This window comes from Canis aureus, chromosome X, assembly GCF_053574225.1.
Source record: "Canis aureus isolate CA01 chromosome X, VMU_Caureus_v.1.0, whole genome shotgun sequence".
In the NCBI taxonomy this organism is placed as follows: domain Eukaryota; kingdom Metazoa; phylum Chordata; class Mammalia; order Carnivora; family Canidae; genus Canis; species Canis aureus.
In genome coordinates, this window is record NC_135649.1 from 31921242 (window position 1) to 31941471 (window position 20230).

Consider the following 20230-nt stretch of genomic DNA (forward strand, 5'->3'; position numbering starts at 1 on the left):
TGTCAAATAAATAAATAAAATCTTTTTAAAAATAGATGAATAAAGAAGATATGATAAACACACACACACACAATGGAATATCACTCAGCCATAAAAGGAATGAAATATTGCCATTTGCCATAATATGGATGGACCTAGAGAGTATTATGTTATTAAATATGTCAGATATAGAAAGACAATTACTGTATGACTTCACTTATATGTGTAATCTTAAAAACAAAACAAACAACACATGCACACACAAAAAAAATAGAAACAGAACAAACTGGTGGTTGCCAGAGGAGAGGAAGATGGGAAGATGGACAAAATAGGCAAAGGGGATTAAAAGGTACAAACTTCCACTTATAAAACAAGTAGGGATGCTTGGGTGGCTTAGTGGTTGAGGGTCTGCCTTTGGCTCAGGGTGTGATCCCAGGGTCCCGGGACTGAGTCCCACATCGGGCTCCCTGCATGGAGCCTGCTTCTCCCTATGCCTGTGTCTCTGCCTCTCTCTGTGTCATGAATAAATAAATAAAATCTTAAAAAAAATAAAACAAGTAATTCAGGGTGATGAAAAGCATGGCATAGGGGATACAGGCAATGATATCGTAGCAGTTTTGTATGGTAACAGATGATAACTACACTTAGAGTAGTAAACATTTCATAATGTATATAATGTTGAATCACTGTATTGCATACCTGAAACTAATATAACATTGTCTGTCAACTATACTTCAAAAAACAAGATGAAAAAAGAAAAAGAAGACATAATACTCTCCCAAGGTTTGGAGATTATCTCCATATTCTGCACTCCTTCGATGTTTATTTTTATTTATTTGTTTATTTCTCCTTTGATGTTTAGCCAGACCATTGACAACTCTACTTTTTCTTTTACTTGCTGCTTCCACAAAGCTTGAGAACCATCCAGAAGTGAAAGCTTGTGGTATTCTCAGCTATTTTCTGAGCATGTGTCTACACATGGCCTTCTTGATTCCTCGATATACATAAGGCTTTTTTTTTTTTACAAGCCTTTATTCTTCCACATACCTCTTTTCTCAGTCGTGTGTTTTCCACCCTTTCAGTTGTCTACTGCTTGTCCTGACTGTTGTCTCTTGCCCCAAGATGCTGTGGCCAGTACTTGTGCCTTTAAACGCTCTGGCCAGGGCAGCCCAGGCGGCTCAGTGGTTTAGCGCCGCCTTCAGCCCAGAGCCTGATCCTGGAGTTCCGGAATCGAGTCCCACGTTGGGCTTCCTGCATGGAGCCTGCTTCTCCTCTGCCTGTCTCTGCTTCTCATAAATAAATAAAAATTTTAAAAGATTTTATTTATTTATTCATGAGAGACAGAGAGAGAGAGAGAAAGAGAGAGAGAGAGAGAGAGAGAGAGAGGCAGAGGGAGAAGCAGGCTCCATGCAGGGAGCCTGATGTCTTGCGGTTGAGCCCCACATCGGGCTCCCTGCTCAGCTGGGAGTCTGCTTCTCCCTCTACCTCTTCCTGTTCCTCGTGCTCTCGCTCTCTCTCTCTCTCTCTCTCTCTTAAATAAATAAATAAATAAATAAATAAATAAATAAATAAATAAAATCTTTTTTAAAAAGTAAAGAATTCTAAACAAAATTTGGGTGGAGGCAGTAAATTAGTAAAAGTTACAAGGTCTGTTTATATAGGCTCCTTGGGCCCTGAATTCCCTGTCTCTGATGTTAATAATGTTTGTCTGTCTCCTGGTGCAGATAGGGTGACTTTCACATGGGAGATTTATTCCCTACTTTCTGGAGACAAAGGTGGATCAGAGAGTTGTTCCTTCACTGGGTGTTTATTAACTTGAAGTCAAAATAATCAATATGCCACAGTGGATTAACTTAGGGTGGCCCACCTTGAGCCCCAACACCACAAAGTAGCAGATTCTTTTTATACCAAGCCTCATCTGGTTGTTGTGAGTTTTTAGCTGAATTCTAATGTTCACCAAAAATTGATCTTGACAGCTTTTGCCATCTCAGTTGCTTTTGGGGAAAGATGGAGCCCTGGGGTTCTCTATTCCACTGTTTTCCATTGTATTATAACTTCAGCCTCTCCTTTATGGTCTCTTTACCCTCTGTATATATTCATATATTTAAATTTCTTTAATGCTAAACAAAATTCCTCTTGACTTTGCATCCTCCTTCTGGCAATTCCCCAACATCTCTCTTTTTAACTTCTCAGAAAAATTTTCTTCAAGGAGTAGTTTCTATACCCTCCCTCAGTGGTGATAAATAAAAGTTGCTCCAGACATTTACTAATGTGACTCAGGTGAAAACTCATTCCAGATTGAGATCCACTATATTAACTCTAATTCCAAACATATTTGGATTTAATCTGTTTTCATTTTTTAAAAAAGACTTGTTTATTTATTTGAGAAACAGAGCATAGGAGACAAAGCAAGCACGAGCAAGGGGAGGAATGGGGGAAGGGCAGAGGGAGAAGCAGACTCCACAATGAGCAAGCAGGTAGCCCAACACAGGGCTCAATCCCAGGACCCAGGATGTGTATACACGTACACACGTACACACATACACACATACACAGGTACACACGTACGCGCGTATACGCAAGACATTATATTAACTAAACCAAACCCCCTCTACCCCCCCATAAACTTATATTATTTACAATATACCTATTTGTTTTGTGTCCCGCCAAACCCCAAAAACAGGACTAAGTAAATGTAGCACTCATAAGCCATGTCTAAATTTCATACGATTATAACTCTATTTAATTTAACAAAATAATTTCATACTCCTAAATCTGCAATCTATCTATAGATAGGACTTCCTTGACTCCACCCCCTCCATTCAATTCACAAAAAATCCAAACCCATATTCTCACAACATAATATATAACACCATAAAACACCTGTTAATGTAGCTTAATAAATAAAGTAAGGCACTGAAAATGCCAAAATGAGTCATAAGACTCCATAAACACAAAGGTTTGGTCCTAGCCTTCCTACTAGTCCTTAGTAAGCTTACACATGCAAGCCTCCACGCCCCAGTGAGAATGCCCTCAAAATCACTAAGGATTTAAAGGAGCTGGTATCAAGCACACTCTAAAGTAGCTCACACCACCTTGCTAAGCCACACCCCCACGGGATACAGCAGTGATAAAAATTAGGCCATGAACGAAAGTTCAACTAAGCTATACTAAAGAGGGTTGGTAAATTTCGTGCCAGCCACCGCGGTCATACGATTAACCCAAACTAATAGGCCCTCGGCGTAAAGCGTGGTTAAGATAATACCGTACTAAAGTTAAAACTTAACTAAGCCGTAAAAAGCTACAGTTACCGTAAAATATACTACGAAAGTGACTTTAAAACTTCTGACTACACGATGGCTAAGATCCAAACTGGGATTAGATACCCCACTATGCTTAGCCCTAAACATAAGCTATTCTATAACAAAATAATTCGCCAGAGAACTACTAGCAACAGCTTAAAACTCAAAGGACTTGGCGGTGCTTTATACCCCTCTAGAGGAGCCTGTTCTATAATCAATTAAAAAAAAAAAAAACAAAAACGATAAACCTCACCATCTCTTGCTAATGCAGTCTATATACCACCATCTTCAGCAAACCCTTTAAAGGAAGAGTAGTAAGCATAAAAAAGTTAGGTCAAGGTGTAACTCATGAGATGGGGAGAAATGGGCTACATTTTCTACTTTAAGAACATCTTATGAAAGTTTTTGTGAAATTAAAAACCGAAGGAGGATTTAGCAGCAAATTAAGAATAGAGAGCTTAATTGAATAGGGCCATGAGGCACGCACACACCACCCGTCACCTTCCTCAAGTAAAAACTTCACACATAATCATATTAACTATACCAAAACACGAGAGGAGATAAGTCGTAACAAGGTAAGCATACCGGAAGGTGTGCTTGGATTAACCAAAGTGTAGCTTAACCAAAGCATCTGGCTTACTTACACCCAGAAGATTTCATACATTATGACCACTTTGAACAAAAGCTAGCCCAACTAAACCTCAAACTAAAGTACTACAATATTATAAAACAAAACATTAGTTAAACCATAAAAGTATAGGAGATAGAAATTTTAATTGGAGCTATAGAGATAGTACTGTAAGGGAATGATGAAAGATATTTTAACAGTACAAAACAACAAAGATTACCCTTTTTACCTTTTGCATAATGAATTAGCCAGAAATAACAAAGAGAACTTAAGGTAAGCCCCCCGAAACCAGATGAGCTACCTATGAACAATCTACAAGGATCAACTCATCTATGTCACAAAATAGTGAGAAGATTTATAGGTAGTGGTGAAAAGCTTAAAGAGCCTGGTGATAGCTGGTTACCCAAAACCAGAATTTTAGTTCAACTTTAAATTTACCTAAAAAAATTAAAATTTTAATGGAAATTTAAAATATAATTTTAAAAAGTACAGCTTTTTAGAATAAGGATACAACCTTTCTTAGAGAGTATATATTAATGCTACCATAGTTGGCCTAAAAGCGGCCATCAATTGAGAAAGCGTTCAAGCTCAACAATTAATATGACCTAATTCCAACTATATTAAATTAACTCCTCATATTACTCTGGGTTAATCTATTAAAATATAGAAGCAACAATGCTAGTATGAGTAACAAGAATTATTTCTCCCTGCATAAGTTTATATCAGAAACGGATAAACCGCTGATAGTTAACAATATGATAAAATTAATCCAAAAATAAAATACTTATAAATCCCATTGTTAACCCAACACAGGTATGCACCCAAGGAAAGATTAAAAGAAGTAAAAGGAACTCGGCAAACATAAACCCTGCCTGTCTACCAAAAACATCGCCTCCAGCATCCCCAGTATTGGAGGCACTGCCTGCCCAGTGACATCTGTTCAATGGCCGTGGTATCCTGACCGCGCAAAGGTAGCATAATCATTTGTTCTCTAAATAAGGACTTGTATGAATGGCTACAGGAGGGTTTAACTGTCTCTGACTTCCAATCAGTGAAATTGACCTTCCCGTGAAGAGGCGGGAATAATACAATAAGACGAGAAGACCCTATGGAGCTTTAATTAATTAACCCAAATTCATGGATCTTATTAACCTATCAGGTATAACACACTACCATTTTTATGGGTTAACAATTTAGGTTGGGGTGACCTCGGAATATAAAAAAACATCTGAGTGATTAAAATTTAGACTTACCAGTCAAAATATTATATCATTTATTGATCCAATAATCTTTGATCAACGGAACAAGTTACCCTAGAGATAACAGTGCAATCCTATTCAAGAGTCCATATCTACAATAGGGTTTACGACCTCGATGTTGGATCAGGACATCCTAATGGTGCAGCAGCTATTAAGGGTTCGTTTGTTCAACAATTAAATTCCTACGTGATCTGAGTTCAGACCGGAGTAATCCAGGTGGGTTTCTATCTATTTAATAATTTCTCCCAGCATGAAAGGACAAGAGAAATAAGGCCCACCTTACAAAAGCGCCTTAGAACTAATAGATGGAATAAGTTCAATCTAACCAGTTTATCTCCCCATAAGCCCAAGAAAGAGGGCTTTGTTAGGGTGGCAGAGCCCGGTAATTGCATAAAACTTAAACCTTTATCCCCAGAGGTTCAACTCCTCTCCCTAACACCATGTTCTTTATTAATATCATCTCATTAATTGTCCCAATCCTCCTTGCTGTAGCTTTTCTAATCCTCGTAGAACGAAAAGTCCTAGGCTATGTACAACTCCGAAAAGGCCCTAACATCGTAGGTCCATATGGCTTTCTACAACCTATCGCAGATGTAGTAAAACTTTTCACAAAAGAACCCCTATGACCCCTCACATCCTCTATATCAATATTTATCCTGGCACCCATCCTAGCCCTGTCGCTGGCCCTGACTATATGAATTCCCCCCCCATACCTTACCCTCTCATTAACATAAATTTAGGGGTACTATTTATGCTGGCAATATCAAGCCTCGCCATGTACTCTATTCTCTGATGCAGATGAGCTTCAAACTCCAAATACGCCCTAATTGGAGCCCTTCAAGTTGTTGCTCAGACAATCTCATATGAAGTTACACTAGCAATTATTCTCCTCTCTGTCCTACTAATAAACGGATCTTTTACATTATCCACATTTATCATTACTCAAGAACATATATGGCTAATCTTCCCTGCCTGACCCCTAGCCATAATATATTTATCTCTACCCTAGCAGAAACTAATCAAGCCCCCTTCGACCTAACCGAAGGAGAGTATGAACTAGTCTCAGGATTTAACGTAGAATATGCAGCAGGCCCATTTGCCCTATTCTTCCTAGCAGAATACGCTAATATTATTATAATATATATTCTCACAACAATTTTATTCTTCGGTGCATTTCGTAACCCATTCATACCAGAACTCTACACCATTAATTTCACTATCAAAACCCTTCTCCTGACCATTTCTTTCCTATGAATTCGAGCATCATACCCTCGATTCTGCTATAATCAACTAATACATCTTTTAAGAACAAATTTCCTACCCTTAACACTAGCCTTGTGCATATGACATGTTACCCTACCTATTATCACTGCAATCATTCCACCCCAATCGTAAGAAATATGTCTGACAAAAGAGTTACTTTGATAGAGTAATAATAGAGGTTTAAGCCCTCTTATTTCTAGAATAATATGTTTTGAACCTAATCCTAAGAATTCAAAGATCTTCGTGCTACCAAACTTACACCATATTCTACAGTAAGGTCAGCTAAATTAAGCTCTCGGCCCCATACCCCAAAAATGTTGGTTCATATCCTTCCTGTACTAATTTTTTTTATTATTTATTTATGATAGTCATACAGAGAGAGAGAGAGGCAGAGACATAGGCAGAGGGAGAAGCAGGCTCCATGCACCGGGAGCCTGATGTGGGATTCGATCCCAGGTCTCCAGGATCACGCCCTGGGCCAAAGGCAGGCGCCAAACCGCTGCGCCACCCAGGGATCCCCTCCTTCCCGTACTAATAAAACCCCCCATTCTCATTGCCATCTTAACAACCGTTATAACCGGAACTATAATTGTAATATTAAGCTCATACTGATTATTAATCTGAATCGGATTTGAAGTAAACGTATTAGCCGTCATTCCCCCATTCTCATAAAAAAATTTAACCCGCGAGCCATAGAAGCATCCACAAAATATTTCCTCACACAAGCCACCGCCTCCATGCTCTTAATAATATGAGTCGCTATCAACCTCCTATACTCCGGCCAATGAATAATTTCAAAAATCTCAAACCCTGTCGATCATGACCTGAGCCAAAGGTAGATACCTAACCAACTGAACCACCCTGGCACCCTTCACAGGTACTTTTTAATTGTTTGGGGGTTTTGTTTGCTTGGTTGGTTCTTGTTTCTTGTTTGTGCTGTATTTCTCTATGAAATTTTATCACACAAAAAAAGGAAATTTTATCACATGTGAAAATGCATGTAACCATCACCTCAATTAGGATATAGGACTCTTCTATTCATACAAAGAAACTCTTTGTTGTTATACAAACCATTTTTATTTTTTTCCCTTTTTTAAAAAGATTTTATTTATTCATGAGAGACACAGAGAGAGAGAGAGAGAGGCAGAGACACAGGCAGAAGGAGAAGCAGGCTCCATGCGAGCGGAGCCCGACGTGGGACTTGATCTCCAGGATCTCACCCTGGGCTGAAGGCAGCACTAAACCACTGAGTCACCTGGGATGCCCATTTTTCCCCTTTTTAAAAAATATTTTATTTATTTATTTATTAGAGAGAGAGAGAGAGAGCATGAGCAGGGGGAGGGTCATAGGGAGATGGAGAAGCAGACTCCCTGCCAAGTGAAGACACCAGCATGCAACATAGGGCTCTATCCCAGGACCCCAGGATCATGACTTGAGATGAAGGCAGATGCTTAACTGACTGAGCCATCCAGCCGCCCCACAAACCATTTTTCAGTGCAAATCACACAGTGTAGATGTTTTTAAGGTCATTATCAGGTCAAAAGTTAGACTGCATAAAAGATCATGCTACACGATTTTGTTTTCTCACAGATACCGATGTCACCTGTGATGTTGATGTATACATATGGAAGAGTTTCACTTTTACACATAATCTATGTGTAAATCTATTTAAGGCTGGACATGAAACATTTTATTTGAATTAACCACAATCTCCTTTTAATAAACATTTATTTATTTTTTTTAATTTTCATTTATTTATGATAGTCACAGAGAGAGAGAGAGGCAAAGACACAGGCAGAGGGAGAAGCAGGCTCCATGCACCGGAAGCAGGCTCCATGCACCGGGAGCCGGATGTGGGATTCGATCCTGGGTCTCCAGGATCACGCCCAGGGCCAAAGACAGGCGCTAAACCGCTGCGCCACCCAAGGATCCCTTAATAAACATTTAAAAATGGTTTTTGGTTGGGCCTGTGGTTGTTTTATGATTGTGGTCGTTCCTGTTCTAAAAACATCAATGTTTAAGCTTGTATTCTGTGTTAGATACCATATTATATGTTATATTATATTATATTATTATATTATATTATATTATATTAATGTATGGTAATGGCTCCCTTCCTGGAACAGATGGTCCATCTAAATTCTTTTAGGCAAAAATAAATAAATAAATAAATAAATAAATAAATAAATAAATAAATAAATTCTTTTAGGCAATAAAATAAAATAATAAAATAAAATAAAATAAAGTAAAATAAAATTCTTTTAGGCAGTTAGCAGGAAGGCAAAAAAGAAAAACTTATTGGGCAGCCTGGGTGGCTCAGCGGTTTGGCACCACCTTCATCCCAGGACATGATCCTGGAGACCTGGGATCTAGTCCCACATTGGGCTCCCCCAGGGAGCCTGCTTCTCCTTCTGCCTGTGTCTCTGCCTCTCTCTCTGTGTCTCTCATAAATAAATAAATAAAATCTTTTTTTAAAAAGTCTTCTGGTTATTAAAAATAACTACCTAAAATCATTCACAACCAATGAAACACATTGGGGGGACGGGTAGAATTTGTTCCCCTACACATCCAAACCTAGAAGACTAAAAGGAAAGTTTTCCTTCCTCCACTACGGTACTCTGAGTCAAGAGGACCTCCTTTTCCCTGGGGACCTCGGTGGCAAGTAAAGGAGCCTGCAGGGCAGAGATGGCGGCTGACGCCAGAATCCTAAGCCCTTGGAGCAATCACCTTAGTAAATAGCCAGCCTGCATCTGCCACTGCTACACTTGGATCTGCTATTTTTTTAAAGATGTATTTATTTATTCATCACACACACACACACACACACAGACATAAGTAGAGGGAGAAGCAGGCTCCTCATAGGGAGCCTGATGTGGGACTCGATTCCCAGATCCCGGGATCATGCCCTGAGCCGCTGGGCCACCCAGGCATCCCTGGATCTGCTATTGAAGACATCATCCTAGCCTCTCCCCAGAGAGAGATGGAGACCCTCAACCCTTGGGCTGAGCTGGCTGGTGTTACTTGAGGTGACTACAGCAGAGAAGCTGATATTCCTGTCTCTCCCGGTAAGGACGTTGCCATCCTACTGAACAGATGCTTCAAACCACCAGACTCATTGGGCTTTGACCCTGGCTGCTTCTGGCCAGGCAGACACCTGGTGAGGACACTGCCTGGGAAGAAGTAGAAGCTTCAACTGCTGGGGGAGATGAATCACAGAGGATTACCTGAGGAGGAGGACTGGTGTGCTCTAGGGGAAGGCAGTGAGGAGGACAACTTACCCTTGGCTTTGCTGGTAACCACCCACACAGTGATAAAGACAGAAAAGGTCAAATGGGAGTGCCAAGGGGGGGCTCCCTATTCCCTCCCAACACACACACACACACACACACACACACACACACACGCACACACCCAGGCCCAGGCCCAGGCTGTCTTTCCCTAAGGACCTAACCCTGGAGCCAAGGAAAAGGAGGCTGCCTGGCTACCTGCAATGTTCTGCTGGGGAGGAAGCTCCGCTTAATGGGCTAAAATGAAACAATTGGCAGCCATAGTGCAAAAAACAAAAAGGGCCCCTCACACTTAGTGTGGGAGGCAGGAATTACCCCCAGAGGAGGTTTTACCCTGGTTCATATTGGCCTTGGTGACATGGATGTTTGGGTGTGGAGGGCTGCCCAACTGAAAGGAGGCCTCATGCTGACCTAGGCTGACTCAATGGAGTATCTAAGCTGAAGCCTCTCCCTGTCTGTCACCTCTTTTCCCCTCTCCTGTCTTCCTATTTGGTCCTTCTGCTGCATGAGCATGTTGGCTAAAAAAGCCAGTGTCTTGGAGCTCATTTTGGGGGGACCCAAGTTTCTGGGGGTCAAATGTGCATAAATAACTAAAGCACAAAGCAGGCCCACTGAGGTACAGGCCTACACTAGTTCCGTATTTCCAATACCGGTTTCATAAAACAGTTCTTACCTGTTGTGCCTAATATTGCAAATCCGAGAAACCACCAAGGAGCCGACACTGATGCAAGTACACGAGGGTTTATTCACAAGCTCAAGCTTGGGTCCAAGTATACTTCACACAGCAGAGCAGGGGCTTGAACCCTGAAGTGGGTTACAGCTGGGTTTTTTATGGGCTGGTCTAGGGGATTTTCAGAAGGGGTGGAGGAATTTTTCCATTCCAATATGGGGGAAAGGGTGGGGGAGTTTCTTAAGATCTGATATGGGATTCTCTGCCGAGGGCATTCTGAGCTTTATCGTCTTTCCGATATGGGATTTCCTACCTAGGACATTCTGCAGTTTTTCTTGTAAAGTTCAGCTCTTATTCCCAGGGGCCTAAGATGGCTGTACTTGTGCTAATGCTAAACTTGAGGTAGAATGGCCTGAATTTTTCTCGGCCTCCACATTTCCCTCTCACAGAGGAACCTAAGGAAGGACTCAATCATGGGTCCAGGTTGGTCTCAGAGTGAGCCAGTGGGAATGATTAAACCATGATTCAAACCAACTTTGTTGCTGTTCTCGCTCCCGTCTACGTCTAGCCAAACCTTTTCTGACTTTTGCCATAGGTTCTCGGACTATTTCTGAGTGGTCAGTAAAGAAGCAACACTCCTTGTTTAGGGCAGCACATAACCCCCCTTGATGTAAGAAGACTAAGTCCAATCCCCTTCTGTTTTGAAGGACAACCTCAGACAAAGATGTTAGGGAGTCTTGGTGATGGGAAATAGAGGTTTCTATTCGTTCTAGGTCTAGATCGATTGCTGCTCTGAGACCATTATAGTGGAAGTTCTGCACGGCTAGTGAAGCAATACCTGTCCCTGCAGCTGCTAACCCAATTCCCAACAGCGTGGCAATGGTGATAGCCGAGATGGGCTCTCTTTTATCCTGTCTGTGGGTACCTGCATTGAACCACTGAAGTACCTGCTCATCTGAGTGGTAGATAATTTTAGGAAGTAGTTGAACCAGCACACAGAAACCCTTTGTCTGATTTAGAATCTGACCATGAAAACAGGGGGTTAGGCCTGTAGAACATGCCCACCAACCGTCTTGAGGAGGTAGGTAGTAGTCTAGGCTAGATATAGATCTTGTATCATTACATAGGGGTTGGTATTGAGGTGAGGGGGTGCCTATACAGAGTCCCTGACCTGACATTGATTGTAAGGTGAGTCCTTGAGTCTTTTGATGCCACCTACAGGCATTAGGGTTGGAGGTTGTTCTGTACTGACCTAACATTGCAATTCCTTCATAAAAGGGAGGCTGGATGTCATAACAGAGCCAGCAAGATTGAGTAAGATTGGGTTTGGTTGCACTGTAAGCTTGGTACATTAGGTCCAAAAGTGGGTGCTGAGAGGGGCTGAGGAAGGGAGGATTCTTGTGGGAAGGAGGCCGGGTCGGGAGTGATTGTACCTGCATCAGGGATGTTATTGGATGCAGACAGCATAGTAGGTACAGGGGAAGGCTGTGGTGAGACTGGAGTTGTCTGAGGTTTAGGTGGAGTAGGTGCTAGCTCTGGGTTTGGGCTTAAGGCAGTTTGGTAAGCTCCGGTCTGGAGTTTAACAGTAAGCAGGATACTGGGATTCAATGCAAGGGAAGAATAGAAGCATAGGCCCCAGGTAAGTCCACCTGCCATCTTGTATCTAGTTTGCTGGCCTCCATGAATTTTAGGGTTACCAGTCCGGCCAGTTGAGGGCCCAAATTGGTCCTTCGACGAGGCAGCCTGGAGGCTGCAGGGGAGCACTTTCACCTGTGCGAGACTGGTCTACTTCTAAGCTCTTTAAGGTGCTCACCCCATGCGGAGTTATGTTTAAGTGTGATTAGATCTCCTTTGTAGGGGGCTGTCCACCAAATTTCGCCCGTGGAGACACAGCTCCAACTGGCACAGTAAAAATGAGAGGGACCCCCACATAGTCTTGCCTGTTTTCCTTTTAGATATCCTGGGCAAACATAGAAGTGTTGGAGTGACCAACCTCCATATCTAGGTCCAGATCCCTGGTTTTCATAGACACGGTCTGTGGGTACAGGCAAGTTAAAAGTAAGGTCAGGGAACCAGGCTTGCAGTGGGGCGATTTTTGAGAGGGAATGTATAATTTCCCCAGAACCGTCTACTACCAGCCAGGTTAGGTTAAGTGGTTGATGGGGTTGGTTCTGGCATAAAGAGGACAGAGCATAAGCAACATTAGTGGGGTAAGTGAGAATGACGCAGTCTTAGCTTCAGGGGATTGTCCTTGTCTGGTTGGCCTTTCCATTCTGGCCTGAGAACGGCGTGTGGGTCAGCTGGCTGGAGGTGGGTGTAGTGGACCCAGGGAGTAATCCTGTCGACCTTGAGAGCAGTGAGAGTGGTCAGGATCACGAGGTAGGGTCCCTTCCAGTGAGGTTGAAGTGTCTGGTGTTGGTATCTCTGGACATACACCCGGTCACCCAGCCGATATCGATGGGGGTCCAGGGGTGGCCTGGTCTCATAGAGAGCCCTCAGCTTAGGCCACACCTGTTCATGGGTTCGTTGTAACATTTGGAGGGAGAAAAGGAGTTGGTGATCATCAAACTCAGCAAGCACCTCAGGTTTTAAATTGGGGATAATAGGTGGAGGAAGACCGAACATGATCTCGTAGGGGGTCAGTCCCATCTTATATGGGGAGGTCCTCACCCTATATAGGGCGAAGGGGAGGAGAGTCACCCAGTCCCCACTAGGCTCCAGGGCTAATTTAGTTAAGGTCTCCTTTATTTATTTATTTATTTATTTATTTATTTATTTATTTATTTATTTATTTATTTATATTTTATTTATTTATGACAGAGAGAGAGAGAGAGAGAGAGAGAGGCAGAGACACAGGCAGAGGGAGAAGCAGGCTCCATGCACCGGGAGCCCGACGTGGGATTCGATCCCGGGTCTCCAGGATCACGCTCTGGGCCAAAGGCAGGAGCCAAACCGCTGCGCCACCCAGGGATCCCCAAGGTCTCCTTTAATGTTCTGTTCATCCTGTCTACCTGTCCTGAGCTCTGGGGCCTACATGCACAATGTAATTTCCAATCTGCCCCAAGTACTAGTGCCACTCCCCGTGTTACCCTTAGAGACGAATCCTGGTCCATTGTCTGATCCAATCTTAACAGGAAAACCATACCTCGGTAAGAGGTCTTCCAGCAGTTTCTTGGTCACGGTCTGTGCTGCTTCATGTTTGGTGGGAAATGCCTCCGTCCATCCTGACAAGGTATCTACAGACACTAGTAAATACTTGTGCCGTATTTTCCAGGTTTCACCTCAGTGAAGTGCACTTCCCAGTAGGCTCCTGGGCGGTCCCCCCGGAGCCGGTGCCCGGTTAGATCCATGGGCGGTGGCGTTAGTTAAGTGGCATGCGTGGCAGCCTCTGCCACAATCCGCTCCATCCTTGCTCGAGAGTCTTTAATAGTGATCTTTGCATGTCGTACGAGGCCTCCCATCTCCCTTGTCCCCACGGGAGCGCTCCGACGCATTTTGGACAGGCCAGGCCGTCCCGGTTCCTCTGGCCGGATGATGCTGGAGTCTGCGGCCCTCCCCCAGCCACGCGAGCCCTGGGTCAGAGGCAAGCGTTTGACCCGGCGTAAGCCAGTGTCAGGACAGTTGGGGGTGTCGGCCGGGTGGGAGCCCCCGGATGAGGATCAGGCCGCGTGGTTGTTAAAACCTGGGTCACCGTAAGGGCCGCCTCCTGAGCTTCTGAGTCGGCTCCCGGTGCCCCGGCTCCTGGCGGCTCCTGGCGGGTCCGGACAGCGGATGACGGCCGGGGCCGCGGGCAGCCGGGGGGCCCTCGGGAGTAGGAGGAGCTGCTCGGCGCTTAACAGTCTTTCCCTCCGCTGCCAGAAGCCCTCTCTCCGCAAGGGCTCCGGGGGGGGGGGGGGGGGGTGAGCGCTGGCGGAGGCGGAGGCGGAGGCGGACCTGCGTCGGCGTAGCTGTTGATCCGTTCACCTTCCCCCATGGTCAGCGCCTTGGCCCGGGCATCGCTCTGCCCGTTGAGCCGAGGCTCCGGCTGCCAGTGGCCCTGCCCCGACGGCCTCCGGCTCCGTGGTTACGGCTGCCCCCGCCTACCTGACCCCTTCTCTCTCGGACAAAACTGCTGCCGTCCGTGTACCAGGTGGCGTCCGCTTTTGGCAGTGGCTGGTCCTGGAGATCAGCTCTGATTCCGTGCACCTGTGCCAAAATTTCTTGACAGTCATGCAGAGGGGGGGTCCCAGTCTGGGTTGGGGAGTAGTGTTGCCGGATTCAGGGTTGTCGGTGGTTTGAATAAAATTCTGGTGGGGTTTAGCAGTAGGCTCTGATAATGGGTCAGACGGGCATTGCCAATCCAATGGTCTGGGGGCTGTTTGAGTGCCCCTTCAATAGCATATGCAGTTCTTGCCCCATGACCAGCTTGTCTATGTCCTTGACCATAGTGGCCACCGCAGCAATAATTTTTAAGTATGGGGGCCATCCTGCAGCCACTGTGTCCAGCTTTTTGGAGAGATAAGCTATGGGTCTCTTCCAGGGACCTAAGTACTGGACAAGGACCCCTTTCGCCACCCTGTCTTTCTTGTCCACATATAGGTAGAAGGGCTTGGTTAGGTCAGGCAACCCAAGAGCCGGTGCAGACAGCAGGGTCTGTTTAAGGTCATTAAAGGCTTTGTTCATGGCCATACAAAATTTTGCTGGTGCCTGGTGGCCTCATAGAGGAGTCTGGCCATCTCGGCAAAACTCGGAATCCATAATCGACAGAACCCTGCTGAACCCAGGAATTCACGTACCTGGCGAAAGGTTTGAGGCTGTGGGATCCTCAGGACGGTCTCCTTCCACGCGTCTGTCAACCATCTTTGTCCATCCTTTAATTTGTACCCTAGGTAGCTCACCTCTGTTCTGCAGATCTGGGCTTATTTATTTATTTATTTACTTATTTATTTATTTATTTTTATTTATGATAGTCACACACACAGAGAGAGAGAGAGAGGCAGTGACACAGGCAGAGGGAGAAGCAGGCTCCATGCACCGGAGCCCGACGTGGGACTCGATCCCGGGTCTCCAGGATCGTGCCCTGGGCCAAAGGCAGGCGCCAAACCGCTGCGCCACCCAGGGATCCCAGATCTGGGCTTTTTTAGCTGAGGCTCAGTATCCTAGAGTTGCTATTGTCCAGAGCAAGTCCCTGGTGCCTCGCAGGCAAGTGTCCTGGTCCTCCGCCGCCAACAGGATATCATCTACATATTGCAATAAGGTCAAATGAGGGTGCTCGGAACGGAACCCACCCAAGTCTTCGTGTAAGGCCTCATTGAAGATGGTCGGTGAATTTTTGAATCCTTGTGGTGGTCGAGTCCAGGTGAGCTGGCCATTGATGCCTTTCTCAGAGTCCGTCCATTCAAAGGCAAAGAGGTCTTGGCTCCTGGGTGCCAGAGGCAGGCTGAAAAAGGCATCTTTTAAATCTAACACTGTATACCAAGTTTTGTCTGGAGGCAGGGTGGAGAGGAGGGTGTATGGGTTTGGGACCGTAGGGGCATATCCTCTACTCGCCGGTTGACTTCCCTCAAGTCCTGGACTGGCCTGTAATCGCAGAGTGCGGTTTCCGAACCGGCAGCAAGGGAGTGTTCCAGGCCGATTGGCAGGGCCTTAATATGCCCGAGTCCAGTATCGCCGTATGTGGGGTGTGATTCCCTTTCATGCTACTAGAGGCATGGGGTATTGGCGGACCCTGACAGGGTCTGCCCCCGGCTTTAGTTCTATATATATGACCGGGCGGTGCCGGGCCAGCCCAATTATCCCAGTTTCTGCCCATGCTTGGGGAAATTCCTGCAACCAACGGTCAATGTCAGTCATCAGGGCTGAGGGTATTTGGTGGAGACGATATTCGTCTTCTAAACTCAGGACAAGCACTTCAATCGAGTGCCCCTCCTTATTTAGGATTTTAGCCCCTTCAGGGTGGAAGCGAATTTGTGCCCCCATCTTGGTGAGCAAGTCCCGGCCTAACAACGGGTAGGGACACTCAGGGATGACTATGAAGGAATGGGATTCCTGGCCCATGCCGAGATCCACAGTTTTTCAAGTAGTCCATGAGTATTGTTTGGTGCCCGTGGCCCCTTGCACCCATGAAGTCTTGCTTGCCAATTTCCCTTGGGGTTGTAATAAAACCAAGTGTTGTGCCCCAGTATCCACTAGGAATTCAACAGGTTGCCCCTCCACTCTAAGATTACCCTGGGCTTGGGGAGGGGTGCCGAACTTCGACTCCCCTAGTCATCCAGGTCCTGTATCTCCAAGGTCTTGGCAGGGGCCTTAGATCTTTTGTTAGGGCAGGCTCTTGCCCAGTGGCCCTCTTCCTTGCAAAAAGCACATTGGTTTTTGTTCAGTTTAGGGCGCTCCCGGCGGGGACCAGGGCCATCCTCCTTACCTGTCCCTGAAGCCAGTTTCTTGAGGTGCCTCCATCTTTCTCGTGGGTCATCCATGGTTGTGGCCAGCAGGATCTTGGCCAGGTTTTGAGTCTGCCGGTCACTTAGTTTGGTTTGTTGCTCTTCCAGACTTTCTCTATTATTATAGACTCTTTCTGCTACTATTACTAAGTCCTGCAAGCTCTTCTCTCCCAGTCTCTCTACTCTTTCCAATTTCTTTTTAATGTCGGAGCGGCCTGGTTAACAAAAGCCATGATAATTGCGGCCTTTGTTTCCGGGGCTTCTGGGTTCATAGGGGTGTACTGCCTAAAAGCCTCTATGACTCTCCCTAAGAAGGCTGCTGGACTCTCATCCTTACCCTGTCTCACATCATAGACCTTGGCCAGCTCGGCAGGCTTGCGCGCGGCAGCCTGGAGACCTGCCCCTAGAGTCTGGCAGTGGACCCAGAGTCTCTCCTTACCTTCAGCCGAGTTGTGGTCCCAGGTGGGGAGGGATAAAGGGAAGGCAGCGTTTATGAGGTCTGGGTTTTGAGTCGGCTGTCTGTCCTCTCCCAGGACAGACTTCTGGGCTTCCACGTGCATTCGTTCTCTCTCTTCGGTGGTGAAGAGAACCTGCAAGAGCTGTCGGCAGTCATCCCAAGTAGGCTGGTGGGTAAAGAGAACAGTATCTAAAAGCCCGATTAGATCTCTCGGATTATCAGAGAACTTTGCATTTTGGGTTTTCCAATTATATAAATCACTGGTGGAGAATGGCCAGTACAACATTAGCTGTCCACCAGTCTCGTCGGGGGGTCCCATGGCCTGGAGGGGAGGGGCGGTGGAGTCCACAGCCCCGCTTTAGGGGGTGGGGCCGCCCAGTGGGTCCCTCGGCGTGTCACCGCCGCTGGCCTGCGCACAGGGACTCCCTCATCTGGGAGGGGGGCCCCTTCTGCAGCCCCCGGTGCCTCCAATGGAGGGGCGGAAGGGCAAGGGGGTGTCGGATGCGGTGGTGGGAAAATCAGGTCCTCCGGAGAGGAATCCTGCAAGACCGGATAAAGGGGGCACTTTCCTCTTAGAGTTGGTCTCCTTCTCGGCTTTCCACAGGGCTAGAATCTTGGTAGGTCCTGTTTGGGGGGGGGGGGGTAAAAATAGTTTTAGCCAAGGAGGAGGACTCTCGATCATGTCCTGCCAGACCAGGATGTAGGGCACCTAGTCAGGGTGGCCGTCTGGTTCATCCCTGAAGATCACGGCCTTAACCTGTAAGATAATAGGTAGGTGGAAAGTTCCTTCTCGGGGCCATCCCACGTCAAAGGTCGGCCATTCTGATATGCAGTAAGTCTGAAATTTCCCTTTCTGTAGGTCTGTGCTCAGATTATGAGCCCTTTTCTTAATGTCCGAGAAGTGGCAGAGCATAAGGGACAGGGGTGTAGTTTGTGTCTGCCCCATTATGTCCCCCGTCCACACCAAGGCACAGACAGTTATGACAGTTAACAAATAACACAGTTGGGCAGCCCTGGTGGCTCAGCGGTTTAGTGCCACCTTCAGCCCAGGGTGTGATCCTGGAGACCGGGGATCGAGTCCCACGTCGGACTCCCTGCACGGAGCCTGCTTCTCCCTCTGTGTCTCTGCTTCTCTCTCTCTCTCTCTCTGTGTGTGTGTGTGTGCCTCTCTCTCTGTGTGTGTGCCCCTCATGAATAAATAAATAAAATCTTAAAAAAAAGCAAATAACACAGTCAAACGCACAAACAGTTAACAGTGAACACAGGAACACAGACCAGTGCACAAAACAGTTAACAAGAACACAGTAACAGACAAATGTTCCAGTGCGGCCGCAGAGACAAAACAAAGTAACCCGAAGGGCTGGCAGCCGGCCCTCCTTACAGATGAGGACCCCGTCCCGCTTACAGATAAGGACCCCGTCCTCCAGGCGGGGCAAGGGATGTCTCCTCAAGACCCCCGGTGGACGGCCCACCAGCGCGTCCGCCTAAGCCAATGTCGATCCAATCCAGATTGGAATTCCTAGAGGTAAAAATACAGCTTGGAGCTCTCAGAGAATATGCGCGCAAAAGGTGGAAAAAGTTGAGTGCACCCAGATAGGGTTCTGGAGGTCTCTCGGATCCCGGACGAGCCCCCAAATGTTGTGCCCAAGATTGCGAATCCGGGAAACCACCAAAGAGCCGACACCCATGCAAGTACACGAGGGTTTATTTACAAGCTCGAGCTTGGGTTCAAGTATACTCCACACAGCAGAGCAGGGGCTTGGACCCCTAAGTGGGTTACAGCTGGGTTTTTTATGGGCTGGTCTAGGGGATTTTCAGAAGAGGTGGAGGAATTTTTTTTTTCTTTCCAATATGGGGAAAGGGTCGGGGAGTTTCTTAAGATCTGATATGGGATTCTCTGCAGAGGGCATTCTGAGCTTTGTTGTCTTTCCCATACGGGATTTCCTACCTAGGACATTCTGCAGTTTTTCCTGTAAAGTTCAGCTCTTATTCCCAGGGGCCTAAGATGGCTGTACTTGTGCTAATGCTAAACTTGAGGTGGAATGGCCTGAATTTTTCTTGGCCTCCACATTACTGTGTTTGCAAACTAGAGAGAGGGCTCCATTAACATTTTCTCTTTTTTAAAAGTTTTACTTATTTATTTGAGAGAGAGAGCGCAAGCAGAGGGAGCAGCAGAGGGAGAGGGAAAAACAGGCTCCCCAAGAGCAGGAAGCCTAATGGCTACTGAGCCAGGAGCTAGATGTGTGGCTCCATCCCAGGACTCTGGATTCATGACCTAAACCAAGGCAGATGCTTAACTGAATGAGCCACCCAGGCGCCCCTACATTAACATTTTCTTCACACAAGTTACAGTCTCAATTATATGTGGAATATTGAAAAAACCTCATAGAAAAAGTGATAATATTTATGGTTACCAGACAGGGGTAGGGATGGGGAATTGAATGAAGGTGGTCAAAAGGCACAAATTTGCACTTAAAAATAACTAAGTACTGAGGATATAATATACAACATGCCTATAGGCCCCATGCTGTAGGGTATATATGGAAGCTGTTAAGAGGGTCAGTCTTCAAACTTGTCATCACAATGGAAAAAGCATTTTTCCTTTTGCTTTTCTTTTTTGTATCTCTAGGACATGATGGATGGTAATTAAACTTTGGCTCCTTTGCCCTTCAGAACCCCGCTGAGAGAGCATTATGCAAGCCCATGGAGGGGAAAATCAACCCACCCACACTTAAGGGTGTCTGTCTTCTCCTCTGAGCTTACTTGGCCCGCTTGACAGAGCAGAGGGGCCTCCCCAGCCCTGGCCACACCTGCTTCACCGCAGCCCAGCCCCTGCTCTCCTGGGCCTGCTTTGCTGGGCTGCCTGGGTGGCCTCCCTGTGTCCACTTCTGCAGCCCCTTTCCTTCACAGAAGTAGACCCTGTGCGTGCGGCAGAGCTAACAAGCCCACCCTGAGTTTTCTTTTCC

The 20230-nt window shown here is 46.0% G+C and overlaps 2 pseudogenes; one reads left to right on the forward strand and one right to left on the reverse strand.

The window, feature by feature from the left end:
* Nucleotides 1-17583, reverse strand: part of LOC144308832 (uncharacterized) — a 43531-nt pseudogene extending 25948 nt beyond the window's left edge.
* LOC144309335 (18S ribosomal RNA) lies at nt 2934-3889 on the forward strand (annotated as a pseudogene).
* Nucleotides 17584-20230: the final 2647 nt, after the last annotated feature.